The sequence below is a fragment of the Balaenoptera borealis genome (genome assembly GCF_965194805.1).
Source record: "Balaenoptera borealis genome assembly, chromosome: 6".
Taxonomy (NCBI): Eukaryota; Metazoa; Chordata; class Mammalia; order Artiodactyla; family Balaenopteridae; genus Balaenoptera; species Balaenoptera borealis.
This window is the reverse complement of record NC_138863.1, coordinates 91,273,588-91,291,941: the sequence shown is the minus strand read 5'-3', so window position 1 is coordinate 91,291,941 and position 18,354 is coordinate 91,273,588. Positions and strand designations below refer to the sequence as shown.

Sequence of the window (18,354 nt, the reverse complement as noted above, 5' to 3'; positions counted from 1 at the left end):
CACAAGATATCCTTACAAACCTAGTATGGTAGATAATTCTTCAACACCATTGAGACTACCACCCTCACACCATTAGCCAAAAACATCATAATGATGACCCATTAGAGTCAACCAAAACACAGGTAGTTTGATAATATGTTTATTATTTAAAATTATCCTAGAAATTTTAATCAATGAAATATATATGAAATAAATAAGCAATATAAGTATGGGAAAGGAAGCCTATATTTGAAAGTTATATACAGTTGTTTTCCTAGAAGACCCAAATTCATAGTAAACTGGCTAGGAAAATCTAGAGATAATCTGCAAGATAATATATCCTGGCAGAAACCATTTATGAGAAATAAGATCCCAATTACAGTAGCAGCAAATAAAATGGAAAAGGCCTAGGAATGACCTTAGGTTGAGATGTAAAATCACTACAATGAGGAAAATGATCCTATCCTATTATACTGAGAAAGGGAAAGAAATGAATTGTGAAGTAGGAAAAAAGAAAAAAAAAACCTGCTGGTTTTTTTATCTTGTTTAGATAAACCATACTATTATATACCAATATTTAATAAAAATACACTTGAGGGAAATATAAGAATACAATAAGAGTATTTGTCTTTGGATTATGTACTGGGGATCATTTGTTCCAATGGACTGCATTTTCCAAAATTTCCATAAAACAAATATATGTTTATATTACTAATGAGAAAAAAGATTAAACATTAAAAAATGTACATTCTGGGAAAGTCAATAAATTGATTTTTTTTTTTTAAGCTATCCAGAATGGTAAATTTGCTAACACTGAGAACAGAAGTTAGTGATACAGCTTCTGCTTGGGGAAGATAATTATGGTCACGTAAGCTGATTTGCTAGTTTGTACTTAACTCTTAGGCAGACCATCATTAGATAATCATATGGAAATAAAGTGGCATGCAATTGCTAGAATAATGTAAATTCTTATTTTCAAAACAACATTTTCCATGAAATGAGGATTGGGTTTTTTTTTTCCATAAAATGAATGATAATTAAATGCTGTTTGGTTTTTGTTTGTTTTAATGAGAACTGGTAGCACTCAAACTTAGGAGAATCTAGCACATTGGAGTCTTGATCTGATGCATTCCTCTTGGGCCTTTCAGGTTTGGGGCTGAATGGAGGAGTATTTCCTCAATTATACAGTTGAGCCCTTGTTCTATACAAGATGCAGTGATGGTAAAGCAAAACAAAACAAATTCAAAGAGAGACCCCTTACTCTCATGCACCTTGCTCACAGATTAGTAGAGGAACAGTCATGGATCAATGATGATCCGTCCCTATAAACAGTTGTTTTAATGGAAAATTTAGCAGTAAATATTCAGAGTGTGTTCTAAAATTGTATAGTTTTAGGGCTTAATTTAAATACTATGAATATGGCATGGTCCGTCCACCAACTAAGCTGACTGGCATCATATTTTGAAGCATACAAAAAAAGAGTGTACACTGTATATCAGTAAATGGTGGCAATTTTCTAAATTAAAATATGTAAAGCCTATATAAGTATATGTGGGCAAGTTGTTTTACAAGATAAGCAAGAAGCAAACAGGGAGCTCAGTCCTCGTGTTTCCACCACACATTTATATTACCACTTCACCATGCTCAGCGTCATAGAAGGACCATTTAAGAGCAGGCCTTTAAAAACAATCTATAAATCTGTAAGTTTAAAATTAGTTTAAAATAAAAGTTGTTTAAATATCCATAAAAAAATTAATGATCGGTCTTGCTACATGAATATAAAAAACAGGTTTTGACTTAATTTTCTCTGTTGTTAGTCCATTTCCTACTTCATTGATGTCCCCACTTTATTACTTCTTCATCGTTTCTTGGTTTCTTAAGATGGAAGCTCAGATTGTTAATTTTTACATATTTCTTCTTTTCTAATCATGTAAAGCTATTGATTTTTCTCTAACCACTGCCTTAATTACATCTTACAATTTTTTGTATGTTGTATGTTCATTATCACCAGTTCAAAATATTTTCTAATATCCCTTGTGATTTATTCTTTGGTCCATGGGCTTACTTCCTCTATTTGGGAGGATTTTTCTAGGTATTATATTTTTACTGATTTCTAATTTAAATCTATGGTGGTCAGAGAATAGACCCCATATATTTTCAGTCAGTTGATATTTATTGATACTTATTTCATGGCACAGAATATGATCTATCTTGAAAGTTCTGTATGCACTTGAAAAGAATGTATTTTCTGCAATTGTTGAGTACTGTATGCTATATATGACAGTAAGGTCAAGCTGATTGATAGTGCTGTTCACATCTTCTATATGTTCACTAATTTTTGTCTACTTTTTTCTAGTAATTACTGAACAATGAGTATTAAAATCTTCAACTTTATCAGTGAATTGGTCCGCTTCTCCCTTATCTGTTAATTTTTTGTATATTTTGAAACTTTGTTTTTAAGGGCACATATATTTAGAGTTACATATTCTTGATAAGTTGATCCTTTTATCTTCATAAAAGATCTTTACCTCTAGTTATACTCTTCCTTTTGAGGTCACTTTGATGATTAATATCATCACATCAGCTTTCTTACACTGTTTTCAAGGTATATCTTTTCCCATTTTTTTACTTTCAGACTGCCTCTGTCTTTATATTTAAAGTGTGTTTCTTATAAATAGGGTATAGTTGGATCTTGCTTTTGTTCCAGTGTGAAAATCTCTGCAATTTACTTGGAGTGTTTAGTCCATTTCCAATTAATGTGATAATTGATATGTTTGGATTTAACTCTCCCATCTTGATATCTGGTATTTATCTTGTCCATTTGTTTCTCTCTTCCTCCTTTCCTGCTTTCTGGTGAAGGAATTGCATGTTTTTGTTTAATATTTTATTTTACCTTCTATATTGAAATTCTTGTAGTTCCTTCGATCTGTTTTCGAGTGATTGCTCTGGAGATGACAATATGCATCTTTATCACAATCTACCTTCAACTAGTATTATAATACTTCACATACAGCAGTACGTTTCAGTTCCACTTTTTGTGTTTTTCTCTGCTTATATTTTATGTGTACACATGCTACCAACCGGAATACATTGTTATTTTTTATTTTTTAAAGGCAGTAATAGTTTTTAAAATACATTTAAAATATTACATATCTGTGTATATGGATATTATTTACAAAAAGTTATTATCATTTACCCAGGTATTTATCCTTTTTTAGCACTCTTTTTTCCCTTCCTTCAGATCTCTATTTTCATCATTTCTATTTATTCTGAAGAGCTTCTAATACCATTTCTTCTAGCATAGTTATGATGAAGACTAATTCTTTCAACTTTTTTCTGCCTGAAACTGGTATCTATTTCTCCTTTGTTTCTAAATTATGATTTCACTGGATATAGAATGCTAAGTCGGCTGTTTTCTTTCAGCACTTGAAAGATGTTATTGCAATATGTTCTGGCCTCTTTTGTTTTTGGTGATTTGTATTGTTAAATGTAATATATCTTTTTTCCCCTCTGGTTACTTTTAAAATTCATTGTTTGTCTTCAGTTTCCAGCAGTTTGCTGTAAAGTGTCTAGGTATGTTTTTCTCTGAATTGCTCCTCTTTGGGGTTTCTTGAGCTTTTTGATATATAGGTTGGTGTTGTTCATCAATTTTGAAAAATTCTCAGTCATTATTTCTTTAGATATTTCTCCTTTCCCATTCTCTCTGTCCTCTTTCTGTGACTCCAATTGTGTATGTTAGATCATTTAATATTGCCTCACATATTTCAGATGCTCTGTTTTGGTTTTCTTTTTTTTTCATTCTGTATCCTACTTGTTTTTGAGTTTGGGTACTATCTATTGACCCATTTTCAAGTGCACAGATTCTTTCTTAAATGGAATCCACTCTGATACTAATCTCACCTAATGATGTAATTTTCACTTAGAGACTTTCCATTTGACTCTTTCAATGTTTTAGTGTCTCTTCTGAAGTTTCTTATTCTTTTCATGTATATTGTTTAGCTTTCCATTTCCTTTAGCATTTTTAGTATAGTTTCAAGTCCCTCTCTGTTAATTCCAACTTCTGGGCTATAGCTGGATCTGCTTTTATTGACTATTTCTTTTCTTGACGATGAATCACATTTTCTTCTTAATTTTGCTGGTAATGTTTGATTTTATGCCACACATGAAAAAAAAAACCAATAAAAACTAAATAATATGTACTTCCCAAAAAGTGCATGCTATTTTTTGAGTCACACCACTAAAGTGAGGCTGAGTCAATATCTGTAGTGATTCTGTTCTGGATTTTGTCATGACTTTGTATTAATGCATTTTACCACTGGCTTCAAATACTTTAAAACAAAATGAAGATTTTCCCTTCTGAGTACTGGCAATATTCCAGATGTATTTTGTGTTTTATAGCCAAGCTGCCAGCTGAGAAGTGTCATTTGCTCTTCAGTCTTGTTCCAGGCTTTCAGTTCCCTGGGAGATCTCTTTCTGCCTTGGAGAGGTATCTCCAACTTCACCCCCATACCTTGGAAGCTGAGAGCCTACAATACCTAGTATGGGGAGAGGGGAGAAGGGCTCTCTACGTTTTAGCTTGGACCTCAATATTTCACTGGTAAAAGTCCTGAGTACCTTGAATTGATTTCCCTCATTCCCTTTGCCCATCCAATTCAGTGGATGGTTGCCTTATATTTGGGAGAGGCTCCTCTGGCATAGGAGTGTCTTTCCTGCCCTACTCTGCCCTCAGTTGTGGTGTACTGTGCCTAGTACTCTGTAAAGCACTCTGTAAAGTCCCATAGGAAAGATTTGGCAGGTTGGTGCCTGACTTCCTCTGTGACTGTGGCTTTTCAGAATTTCAGAATTATAATTTGTCATGCCAGTCCACATACAGCCATTAAGTGGTTTAAATTTTTTTTGGTTAGTTTCACCTTACATCTGTGGTAGGTTCTGCTTTACCCTGCTGTTTCACCAGAGGTGAGAATAGCCATGGATTTCTTCCACCTTATAAAGAACTAGTCACTTTCTGGAGTTCTCTTAAGGTTTTTGGTTTTTTGTTTTGTTTTGTTTCTTTGTTTTTTGCATCCTCAGTTCTCTGATGGGTTTAGAAAAATTAAGCCTTGTCTGGTTTATTTTTGTTATTAGGGTGAAAGTGATAACCTCTTGCAACCATCTAAATACTAACGAAGTAGAAATCCTGGTATTTTTTAAATTTTATTTTCCATTGTTTGTTTCTAAGGTATAAATATACAATTTTTATATTATCTTGTATGACCTTCTACATTCACTTACTAACTCTACTAGGCGTTTTTGTATATTATTGTTTTGTTTTTTTGTATATTCCTTCTGATTTTCTACATAAATTTTTATCCTCTGGAACAAAAGAAAGTTTTACTTCTTCTTATTCTTTATACTTTCTGTTTTGTTTTGTTTTGTTTTGAGGAGGGGGCTTATTTCATTATCTAGGACCTCCAATGCAATGTTGAATAGAAGTGATGAGAATGGGCATCATTCCCAGGTTGCTGAAGTAAGGAGGAAAACTTTACTACTTTTCCATCAAGTATGATGTTACCTGCAGTTTATCACAGATGCCTTTAACAGACTGAGAAAGCTTCCTTCTATCCCAGCTTTGCAAGTTTTCTCGAATAGGTGTTAAATTTAGTCAAATACACTCTTTTTTAATCTATTGAGATGATTACATATTTTTCTCTTTTATTGTTTTAATGTGGTGAATTACATTGAGTAATTAAAAAATTTTAAAACAATCTTGAATTTCTGGAATAAGCCCAAATTGGCTGTGAGGTACTCTTTTTCTATATTACTGATTAAATTTGCTAATATATGTTTAAGGAATTTTTGTGTATATGTTTGTGAAGGATTTTGGTCTGTGTGTGTGTGTGTGTGTGTGCTTTCATTTTTTTTTTTTTTTTGCTTTCATTTTTTCTTGTAGTAGCTGTATTAGGTTTTGGTATTACAATTATTCTTGCTAAATTATTCTAAAATGGGTTGGGTAATGTTTCTTTGTCCTCTATTTTCTGAAAGAGATTGGATAATACGGCATTATTGCCTTCTTAAATGTTCGAAATAATTCACCAGTGAAATTATCTAGACCAGAAATTTTCTCTATAGGGATTTTTTTTTTTTTGCAATTTATTTAATAATGTAAAGCTGTTCAGATTTTGTACTTCTCCTCATGTACATTTTGGTAAGTCGTGTTTTTCACTTATGACCGTTTTATATATGTTGTCAAACTTAATTGGCATGAATTAAGTTGCTCATACTATTTCCCTTTTTTATCCTTTTGATGTTTGTGGATCTGTAGTGATACCTATTTTTCATTCCTAATATTGGTAATTTTTTTCCTTTATTTTCTTGATTGGGCTTCATAGGAGTTTATCAGCTTTAATTAATCTTTTTTAAAGGTCAGATTTTTTTTTAATCTCCTTTTGAATTTTCTTTTTTTATTGTTGGTTATTTCTATTTTATTGATTTCCAACTTGTCTAATTATTTCCTTCTTTTTAGTTGCTCTAAGTTACATTTCCTCATCTTTTTCTAGTTTTTTATTTTTTTATTTTATGTATTTTTTATTAAAGTATAGTTGATTTACAATATTATACTAGTTTCAGGTGTACAACATAGTGATTCAATGTCTTTATAGATTATACTCCATTTAAAGTTATTACAAAATAATGGCTATATTTGCCTATGCTGTAAAATATATCCTTGTCGCTTATTTATTTTCTACAGAGTAGTTTGTGTCTCTTAATCCCATGCCCCTATTTTGACCCTACCATTTTCTAGTTTTTTAAGGTATACTCTTAGATTATGGATTTTACACCTTTATTCTTTCCTATCATAAGCATTTAAAGCCATAACTTTTCCTCTAAAAAAATCTTGAAACTCATCTTAAAAATTGCTTTTTGTTATGTTTCTTTATTGTTCCATTTGACCATTTTCTAATTTCCCTGCGATTTTTCTTCTTTGACCAATGAGTTATTTAGAAGTGTTTTATCTTGATTTCCAAATAGTTAGGAATTTTTCTAGATATCTTATTTTTTAATTTTAATTTAATTCTCTTGTGGCCAGAGGATATGCTCTGGCCTTTGATATTTATTGATACTTGTGTTATCACTCAGCATGCAATCTGTCTTGGTAAATATTTCACCTGCATGGGAAAGAATATGTATTCTTCAGTTGCGTAGCAGTCTATATAAATGTCTGTTAGATCAAACTGGTTGAAAATGCTATTCAAATCTTCTATACCTTTACTAGTTTTTTGTATTCTTTTTTATCAATAGGTAAAGATCCTGAGAGAGGGGTGTTCATCTCAATCTTGCCAACTATAATTGTATATTTGTTTATTTCTCCTTTCAGTCCTGTTGATGTTTACTTACTGTATTTGAAGTTTCCTTTTATTAGATACACACACACTTAGGATTTTTATGTTTTTCTAATGACAATCTTTTTATCATAATAAAAGTCCTCTTTATCTCTGATAATACTTTGTCTTGAACTCTACTTTAGTAATCTTAATACAGCTACACCAATTTTTTAAAGCTTATATTAACATGGTACATATATTTCCCCCCATCACTTTCATCCTATTTGTGTTTTTATATCTAAAGTGAGTCTTTTGTAGACAACATATAGTTTTGTCTTATTTTTAATTTAGTCTAATAAGTTCTGCCTTTTAATTGGTGTTTGTCAATTTTTTAAAATTACATAAATTACATTATGTAATTACTGATATGTTGGAATTTACATCTACTATCTTCGTATTTCTTTTCTGTATTTTTCTTCCTTTTTTTTTTTTTGTTGTTGTTCCTCTGTTGCTCCTTTCCTGCTCTTCTTGTGTGTTCTTTAATGTTTTTAATATCCTATTTCATTTCCTCTGTTTACTTTTTAAGCTATACTTTTTTGCATTTTTAGTAGTTTTAGACTTATAATGTATATCCTTAACTTATCACAGTCTACTTATACTTAATGTTGCATCATTTCATGTAAGTTATAAAAAAGTACAACTATTTAATTTCATTTATTGCCTGCTCCATCTCTTGTACCACTCTTGTCATGTGCTTTATTTCTACATACAGTTATCATGTTATAGTTATCGCTCTAAACAGCCAATATCTTACAAAGAAACTAAAAGAAGGAAAATAAAGAAAATATTTTCTATTTACCCGCATATTTAGTATTTCAGTGTTCTTTACTTATTCCTGTAGATCTGAATTTTCATCTGTTGTTTTTGCACTTATTTAGAGAATTCTGGAGAGAGTTTGTGAATTAAGTTAATGATTGATAACTAGAAAACTAAGCACATATACAGACAAAAACATTTGTTAACTCCAGGGAACTAAAATAGTCCTACAGAGAGGAAATGCAATCAGATCATACTATTGGGCTCAACTGGGAACAGTGTTTTTATACTAGCACAGTAATGTAAACACTGAGTATTGCCGTAACCACAAACTGTGATTCTATGCTCTTAATCTATCTTAGTGGGAAATCGATAGATAATGTCAAAGTAAAATTTAAAAATTAAATAAATAAATAATAGGGGACTTCCCTGGCAGTCCAGTGGTCAGGGCTCTGTGCTTCCACTGCAGGGGGCATGGGTTCGATCCCTGGTTGGGGAACTAAGATCCCACTTGCTGTGACGCGGCCAAAAAGAAAGAAAAAGAAAGAAACAATAAATAGCCATAACAGCAAGTTTGGAGTTTGGAAAGAGGGAAGAGTTGAGAGTTGGCTGAGTTTGCCTCTGGGAAAAGCAGGAGTGGCAGTAAAGTAGGGGCTGCTCTTTCTCATAACAGGTTTAGTTTTACTGTTTGTCTTTTTGTATTATGTACCTGTACTACTCTGATAACAAAAACAATCGTTAAGCTAATGGGAATATCCCAGTGAGAGGGAAAATATGAGTATATAAGAAACAGGCTAATGGACTATGTAAGATTTCTGAATACACACATTGGGATGATGTTCAGTAACATAAGTGGCCTTAAATCGAAGAAAAGACAATTGTTCTGGTCTGTTTAACAAGAGGGGAGGAAATAGGATTAAAACAGATGATGGTAAATCTATGTGTTTGGCTAACTGAAGGGCATCCTGGTTCTATTTGCTATAAAAAGTTGGCAGGGGAGTAAAATGGAAGTACGAAGTGTCAGCTGCTTTTCCCTGAGGCCTAGCAGTGATGAAGATGAGGGGATTTTGTTAATCATTTAAAAATTTTCCATTAATTTTGGGGGTGTATTTTTGTTGTCATGTTCATCCTTATAGCCTGATACTTTCTTAGTTTATTTTATATGTATTTCCTTTCATAATTTTTCATCTGCTTGGTCTCAGGTTTACTCCCCTGAAAGACATCTGTAGTCCTTTGAAGACATGTTCTTTTTCTGTTCTTTGAATATGCAAAATAAGCTTTATTTATGAATATTTGAGGGCTGTTAGCACCTGAAGAAAAATTATAAATGTCCATGTCATCCTTGTAATTTCTTAACTACTGTGCTTTGGAAAGTATATTGTCAAGAGGCTAAGGAAGCTGAAAATTGAATGGGGGTATAGCCCAAAGTCTCCTGTGTGTAACTTTCTGTCTTAAAGAGCCAGATAGATGTGCTTTGGACCTAGAGGAAGGATTTAGTAAACCTGATAATAGTGACTGGAGAGAGCTGCATAGACATTGAAGGGACACTCAATCTAAGCCGTATGGTTAGAACTTGGGTCCACCAACCAGCTGTGGTTTCCTGCCCTCAGTACACACGGATTTAATTAAGCCGCTGGGAGTCAGTATCACTGCAATGGAATCCTCCACGGCTTACCAGCTGTATGTTCTTGGGCAAATGACTTAAACTCTGAGCTTAGTGCTCCATTTTTAAAAATGTTAACAGCTTTGTTACCTTATAGGAATGTTGTGACGATTGAATGACAAGAGTGGATGTGAATGCAACTCTCACACTGACATACATACAGGCACATACTTGGCTACAGGAGAAAGTAGCTCTCATCACCACTGCAGGATCAATCAGTAGCTAAACTGAACACTAACTCTTCTAAATTTGAGGAAACTTACTTCTTAGAGGATCAAGAGTTTTCACGTTTCAATGAGGCAATTGGCAATTAGTTTAAGATTCTGATGTGGGAAGTGGGAAAACAAAATGGAGAAAGATGAGAGTGATCTGGAAAGTTAGGAAAAGTGAAAGATTGGGGTTAGAGACCAAAAGAAGAGTATGAGAGCAATTGCAGAACAAAGGTGCCGAGGTCTTAACTGGGGTTGATGGCCATGAGCATGAACGTAGGGGTAGACCCAATATTTCCAAAGTGTGCTAATGTGGCCAGTGTGTGAATGTGAGATTCCCATGAAATGAATAAAGCTTCTGCTTCAAAGCCCCTCGCCTGTACACATGGGCTCCTTCCAAGGCTCTGGGACAGATTCTGGTAATGTGATTGCATATTCTTGTGTTTTCATAAAATTTGCAAACTAAGATGTTTGGGCTGCAATTGGTTAAGACTGTTGCCTCTTTTCACTTCAACTTTCTCTCTAACACTCTTCCTCTTGTATTGGGTGGGGTGGTATTGTATTGGAGTGGCCCTAGGCATTTTGAGGCTACGACCAGGGAAAGATTGAGTTGGGAACACATTTAGTTTGAGTTTTGTGGGATCTATGGAGGTGGGTCACAAGCATCCATGTACAGTTAATTATTGCTAGCTGTTCTGGTGAAGGAATGACTTCCAGGAATAATCCTTCTGCCTACCGTGCCAACTTCCTGAAGCAATGTAAAAAAAGGTTCAGGGCCAGATGTTATATCGTGATATAAACGTGTCCTACTGCACCTGGCATTATGTATATGGCTAATAAAGGAGAAACAATATTTGAAATGTATGGAGCCACGTGGCCTGTGGAAAAGTCTTCCCACCCTCAGATGTACAAATTTTCAAGAGGTGAATTCAGTTCTCATTAATACCTAGGAAAGATGGAAGTTGTGTCCTGTGAGAATATCATACCTTATAATGCACCATCTATAATTATCAAAGCATATTTTTTCTTTCTTGATGGAATTTGTAGAAAATTTATCAAAATTTCCATGTGTGTAGGGCACAAAACCGGCAGCAGTATTATAGACGCAGCACAACTGAGTGTGAAGTCATGTTTTATGCGTCCCAACATACAGCATCTCATTACCAACAGCAAGTTGTGAAACTGAACTTTTTTAAAAAAACTATCAGTATTATAACACAGATTTCATCTGCCAGGTTTCAGGCTGATGTATGTTTCTGTTACTTCTTTAGAGGTAACATATTACAAAATTGTCAATATGAAGAAGTGTTCAAAGGTTATGCAAATTTTAGGGAAAAAGAGAAGTATAGTGTATGTCAGACCATTAATTAATAAAAACATTGTTATATTGATTTTGTGATTCTGTATTTATCAGCTTTTAAAAGTGTGTAATTTATTGTGATTTCTTTTCTCATTCAAAATAAATATTCACTTTTCTAACAAATTTTGCAATAATTTAGTTTTTTTTTTTCTTAAAGAGCACCCCCCAAAGTGGTATAAACTTCAGCCTCACAAAACCTGACACCACCCTGGACAAGTTAGACAGTACAGGATAGAACAGGTTTTCTAGAAAAGGACATTAGTTCACTCTTGACACCACTGAGAGTTTCCAGTTAATCACTAAACTCAAATGAGTGATTCTACAGACTGGGCTATTCTCAGAAATTGACTTTTCTTTTAGTACCTTGCTACGGACTCTTAATTCTCCATAATGGATCAGCTGCATCCTAGAGCAGATGTTGGCCAAAACCTTCGGGTACCCTTGTGCTTAACGACTTTCTCTTTCAAATTAGCATGAGACCTCTCAAGCTTTCTTGTTTCCTCCCAGCAAAATGCGGCAGCCAGGACACAGGACCTTGAGATACCAAAAGAAAAGTTGTGATGTTCTCTTTGTTAGTACTGTAAGTAAAGAATTTATCCTAATTTCTCTCTTCCTTTTTTTTTTTTTTCAATGGAGTGTAAACCTAGGAAATCCTCTTTATGTTTTACAGACCCAAAATTGGGCTTGAATTGTTTCTGAGATAAAACCAGGTGCTCTTTGTTGCAGTGATTACAAATGAAATATGGATATGGAGGATATTCACAATGTAATTCAAATGCAAACCGCTGTTAAGAATTTGTTCAACTCATTCTGTGTTACTAACCTTCAAATGTCTCTGTAAACTTCTATAGACCTTGTCATTAATTACACATTGAAAATTGAAAGTAGGAAGCAAACTGTTTCCACTGTGATCTTTTTTTCTCATAGAATTGTAAAGAGCAAGACAGCCCAATAGACTGATTTACAGTAGGATCAGTTCTCACTTAAGGGACAGTTGTCATCCTACCTTGTGTAGTTTCCTGTAATCTTCTCCTTTGTTCACAGTTTTGCAGTTATAATCTCTGATGTCCTAGGAGCAAATCCCTTGGCATTTCCCTAGGAGAAAAATGACTTCCAATACCATAGATAGTATAGAAAAAGGAGATGGAGCGGATCAGATCAATTTAAGGAAGATCTGCTTATTTTATTTTATTTTATTTATTTATTTTGGCTGTGTCGGATCTTAGTTGTGGCATGCGGGATCTTTCTTGCGGTGTGTGGGTTCTTCGCTGCGGTGCACGGGCTTCTCTCTAGTTGTGGTGCAGGCTTCTCTCTAGTTGTGGCTCACGGGCTCCAGAGCGCAGGGGCTCAGTAGTTGTGGCACGAGGGCTCCAGAGCACATGGGCTCTGTATTTGGGGCACTTAGGCTCTCTAGTTGTGGTGCAGGGGCTCAGTAGTTGCAGCACACGGACTTAGTTGCCCCACGGCATGTGGGATCTTAGTTCTCCGACCAGGGATCGAACCAGTGTCCCCTGCATTGCAAGACCGATTCTTAACCACTGGACCACCAGGGAAGTCCCAAGATCTGCTTATTTTAAACTTGACTTTTATCTTTATCGAGGCTGAACCAATGGATTTTTTAAATAAGAAGACCTACGCTTTGGTTTCTTAACTCTTAAAAAGCATGTTGAACCAACTTCCTGAGCTAGAAGCCATAGGAACGAAAAGCCAGCAGAGCAAACAGATGAAGCTGAGCGTTTTGTTAATCCGTAAATTCAACGTTCCTCCCGTGGTTGTATTCCTTCCTCCTGGATCAGACATCTGCTTATTTGTGTTTTCCAGTCGGGCAGCATTTCATCCCTTCCCTTCCTCTCCAAAATGTTTCTTGATTTTCAGGTTTGAGGAAAGACCTTTAAGTGATAGCTATATTTATTCCTTTTGTAGCTCTTGGTGTAATAAAATGTATCTCTCTCATCTACATTTAAGTTTAGTGATTTCCTATCTTCTTGGTCAATGTTTGTACCTCTTAGGGTTTTGAGTTTGTTTTGTGAAAAGGAGGCTGAGAATTTCTTCCCCAAATTGTCTCAAGTGAAGCGATCTTCTGCTGAGAGTCTTCAGACCTATATTTTTTTAGCTGACTCTCTCCTACTCCCTTTCTCTCTATTCCTCCATCCTTTCTTCTCCCTGGTCCCTTCCCCTTGATTTCATTGTCATTCAGGGAAGACTGGGAGAGCGAGAAATTACTCACTGTCTCTCATCCTCTCTGCTGGGACCTGAAGGGACTTAGTCCACCTGGACAAGGTGACTACGGACGACATCAGGCAGAAGACAGCTTCTGCCTAGAGACCACTTGGATCTTATACTGAATTGTAACCAATGGTGAAATCAGAACAATACACCAATACACAGTGAGTGATGGTCAGCTTAGAGAGGGAAATATTTCTCAGAATTGTGAAAAGGAGATTTATCTCTCTGCTTCTAGGAGAGCTAGCACCCCCATCCTGCATAAGTCATTTTGAGAAAATACTCATGGTACAGAAAACCTTGAAAAACCCTGGATTAGACCATATGTCTCTCCAGCCCCCGAACTTGAGGTCCAACCTGCATTTTTATTTGGGTTTAATTCACATTCCATACTTTTTTTTTTTCTGGCCATGCTACGTGTCTTGTGGGATCTTAGTTCCCTGACCAGGGATTGAACCTGGGCCCTCGGCAGTGCCTAGTCCTAACCACTGGACCACCAGGGAATTCCCCACCCAGGTTTCTCCTTAATAGCTTATCTGGTACATCTTCCTGTTTTTCCTGCAACCACTGTAACATCTTCAGAGCTCCAAATGACAGCAAAAATGTTGTGTTTATTGACTTTTTGATTACAGTATACTCAGTGATCTCCAGTACCTCTTAGGTGACTATCTGAAATCAAGGCTTAATTTATTAGGGTATATCCCACCACTATTTAGGTCTTCCATTTTCCCTAGACAGGAAGGATCACCAGTTTTACCAGCTACAATTATTTTTATACTATACCTTTTACCAAAAAACTCATCTTTAAAAATCATACACAAAAATTAAGAAGAAAAAAAACAAGAGAAAACATGACAACCATTGAATGTCAAAACATTTTTGAGATTCCAGTTGGTCAAGGCACAAAGAAAAAGCTGGTGAATTAACATTATCCCATAGAAGACAACATACTCGTTCCTCAGATGACATCTTTCTGAATTTTGATTTCTTCATGCAATTGTTCAGATTACAGCTTTCCAATAATATCAGCCCCTCCCATGTTCTTCTGTACTCTCACATATATTCAAAATCTGTAACATGGCAACAGTAATAGTAACTATTAGAAATGGCCATTCTTGTAGGTCAAAATAGTTAAATATTACCAATTTCTTATGAGATAACCCCATACCTTGTGGGGTTAAGATTAGTAATAGAGGGAAAAATTGCTCTCACTTCTACCTCCATCCAAACTGAATGCTCCTTTTAATGATTTTTGTGTCTCCTTCCAGAATATCTTTATATCAATATAAGCAAATAAAAGTATGTATTTTTTTTTCTATTCTTGCAAAAAAATGTATACAATATTCACTATGGGCCTTGCTTTTTTAAAAAATATATTTTAAGTGTCAGTAGCTTCAAATCCCCCTCGCCCCTCCTTTTTTTTTTTTTTTTTAATAAATTAATTTTTTTTTTTTTTTATGGCTCTGTTGGGTCTTCGTTTCCGTGCGAGGGCTTTCTCTAGTTGCGGCAAGTGTGGGCCACTCTTCATCGCGGTGCGCAGGCCTCTCACTATGGCGGCCTCTCTTGTTGCGGAGCACAGGCTCCAGACGCGCAGGCTCAGCAATTGTGGCTCACGGGCCCAGCTGCTCCGCGGCATGTGGGATCTTCCCAGACCAGGGCTCGAACCCGTGTCCCCTGCATCGGCAGAAAGACTCTCAACCACTGCACCACCAGGGAAGCCCCGCCCCTCCTTTTTTAAAACAAGTATGTAAGTATCTTACTGTAAGAATGTAATATGACTTGTTTTATCAGCCCCGATGGATGGATTTTTCAGGTGGATGATATTTTTAAGATGACTATTGATATGATCAGGCAAATCTTTTGCTATTATAAACAATGTTACAATGGATAACACTGCCATGTGTCCTATGTGTGCAGATATATGATTAAGATACATTCTCAGAAATCAAGTTCCTGAGTCAAATGGTAAATGTATTTGCACGTATGATAGTTCACTGCCAGGTTACCTCCACAGGGGCAATTTGTGCTCCTGCCAATGAATGAAAGTGCTATTTGCCTACAGCTTCACCAACATGATACATTGTTAAATGGTTGGAATTTTTGCCATGAGGAAAGTCATATTTTAGTATGATCTTATTTTGTATTTCTATATATACATGAATAAATCTTAGAATGTTTTTCATTTAAGGAACATTTTTTCCTATAGAGAGCCCATTTAGCCTATTTATCTCTTTTTCCCTTTAATGTTGTCAATCTTAATCTCATCATTTGTATAGAAGCTCTTTATATATTAGGAAAATTAGCACTATACTTCTAATATAAATTGTAAATAAATACTTTTCCCAGTTAATCACTTATATTTTGACTTTGCTTGTATTTTTTTTTGAATTTTTGAATTTTATTTTATTGATTTTTTTAAACAGCAGGTTCTTATTAGTTATCCATTTTATACATATTAGTGTATATATGTCAATCCCAGTCCCCCAATTGCTTGTATTTTTGTCTTTCACTGAGTAGAAGTTTTTATTTTTATGGAGATGAATGTACCCATTTATCCATCTTTAACAGATTCTACATTTTGAATCAGGTAGAAAGGACACTGCAAGTTTGCAAAGGATTTTCCTGAAGTTTTCCTCTGGTAACCTTACATGTTTTTTTAACATTGAATTATTTGATTCATATGGAATTTATCATAAAATGTAAGATTTAAACCAACTTTTTTTTTTAGGTGATTATCTAGTTTTTCCAGCATCACCTATTGAAAAACCCATCTTGTCTTCACACATTATTTTCTTGTTTATTTTTCCATATAAACTTTAGAATCACATTTTAAAGTTTTTAAAAAAGTATCCTGTTGGCACTTTTGAGATTATATTACATTTCTATATTAATGTAGTTGAGAACTGACATCCTGTTATTTTTCCCCCTAGAAATTATGTCTTTTTTGGTTGCAATTAGAAATGGGATTTTTTTCTTCTACTACATTTTGTAAATTGTTTCTTGTATATATGAAATCCAGTGATTTGTGTATATTAATTTTCTACTCTGCTACCTTATTGAATTTTCTTACTGCGTGCATGAAGTAGTTTTCAAGTCAATTTTATTTTGCAAGTATATAATTGTATCATCTGCAAATAATGATAGTTTTATCTTCTCCTTCTCATTTTACACAAGCAATATATGAATATATTATCACTGAATAAAAATTTAAACAATACAGAAATATTTTGAATCACAAACAAGAATCCTTCCTAACTTCCCCCACCAACTATCTGTCCCAAATATAACCATTGTTCATCTAAAGCTCTTTCTGTATATTTCCATAGGTCTGTATGTAAAGTTATACATAGTCTTTTCTATTTTCATATTTAGAATAGACTTTATGTACTATTATTTTGTATAGTTGTCTTCAAGAAAATATTTTTGAAACAACTGCAAAATTAGAAGTTGCAAGTACAGAACAAAGAATTTATTCTCCTGAATCATTTTGAGGAAGTTACTGACCTGATAATCCATAACACTCAATACTTTTGTGTGAATTTCCTACATCAGGGATGTTATCCAAATAGAACCATTGAAATCAGGTAATCAACATCAGTACATTAAACCCGTCTAAACTGATACTGCATTCTCATTTTGCCAGTTGTTGCAATCATGTTCTTTATGACAAAAGGATCCCGTTCAGCTTTGCATGTTGCATTTAATTGTAATAATGGCTCTTGAGTCTCCTTCAGTCTTTCCTTGAGTTTCATGACCTTTGCAGTTTTGAAGATTCCTGGCCAATTATTTTGTATAATGTCCCTCAATTTGAGTTGGTTTGGATTTTTATTTTTTCTCATGATTAAATTCAGGTTACTTGCAGGAATACACTGGGAGGAAAATCACAGAAGTAAATCTGTGTTCTTCTCATTGTAGCATATCTGGACGCACATGACTCCCGTTTGTCCCATTATATTCACCTTGATTATTAAGTGTCTGTCAGCCGGGCTTTTCCACTAGAATGTAACTTTTTAATCTTTTTGAAATTAATAAGCCTTTTGTGAGGAGTTACTTTGAAACCATGTAAGTATCCCAAGCTTCATGAAACTTTTTTACTTATTTGGTTATGTATTTATTTATATCTGTATGAACGTGATTTTCTATTTTATTCAATGGGTTATAGTCCTTTACTATCATTATTTCTTTTAATGGTCAAATTGTCCCTGATTTGGCCAATGAGGGCTTCATCAGGCTGAGTTCTGTGTCCTTTCATCATGTCTCAACATTCTTTAAGCACTTCCTTTCTTCCTGAAACAGCAAGATGTTTCAGACATATACTTCTGCCTCAGCCCTAGAATCAGGTATTTTTTTCAAGTAACCCCAGTTGCTTTTAGTGGAGAATGGTATGTAGAAGCCAGGAGCTGAGCACTTGCATGCTTATTGCTACTGGAGTATACCTGTTCTCAGATCCTTTTAAGGGCTAGAGCGAGGGAATATATGTATATGTACATGTATATGTGTACATATATCATATGCATATATATTTACATCCTTTTTCCTATGTTTATTATATGTCCGTCTGTGTATTTTGAAAACCACAAGGTCACAATGATACTTCTAAATCCAGTAGTAAACGACAGGATTCATTTCAGTGTTCTCCCTTTCATAGTTATAGACCCTTTTCCAGCTAATGATAAACCTATCTCCCATTATCTTTAATATACTTAGTTATGTGATCGGTTTTCTTGAATGTACTTGATCTCCTATCTCCGCCCCCCAAGTTCACGTGGGCATCCTCCTCACCCGGTTTGGACCCTGACATCC

At 34.6% G+C, this 18,354-nt stretch overlaps 1 protein-coding gene across 2 annotated transcripts in view; it reads left to right on the top strand.

The window, feature by feature from the left end:
* The window catches only part of SPOPL (speckle type BTB/POZ protein like), a 116,864-nt gene that overhangs the window by 26,090 nt on the left and 72,420 nt on the right, over positions 1-18,354 (top strand). The window contains exon 11 of one of the 2 annotated variants that reach the window (XR_014245705.1): positions 7,258-11,908. The gene's annotated coding sequence lies outside the window, so the exon portion shown is untranslated. Of the gene's footprint in view, positions 1-7,257; positions 14,973-18,354 lie in introns of those variants that run through there. The other variant, XR_014245706.1, reaches the window with a different exon arrangement.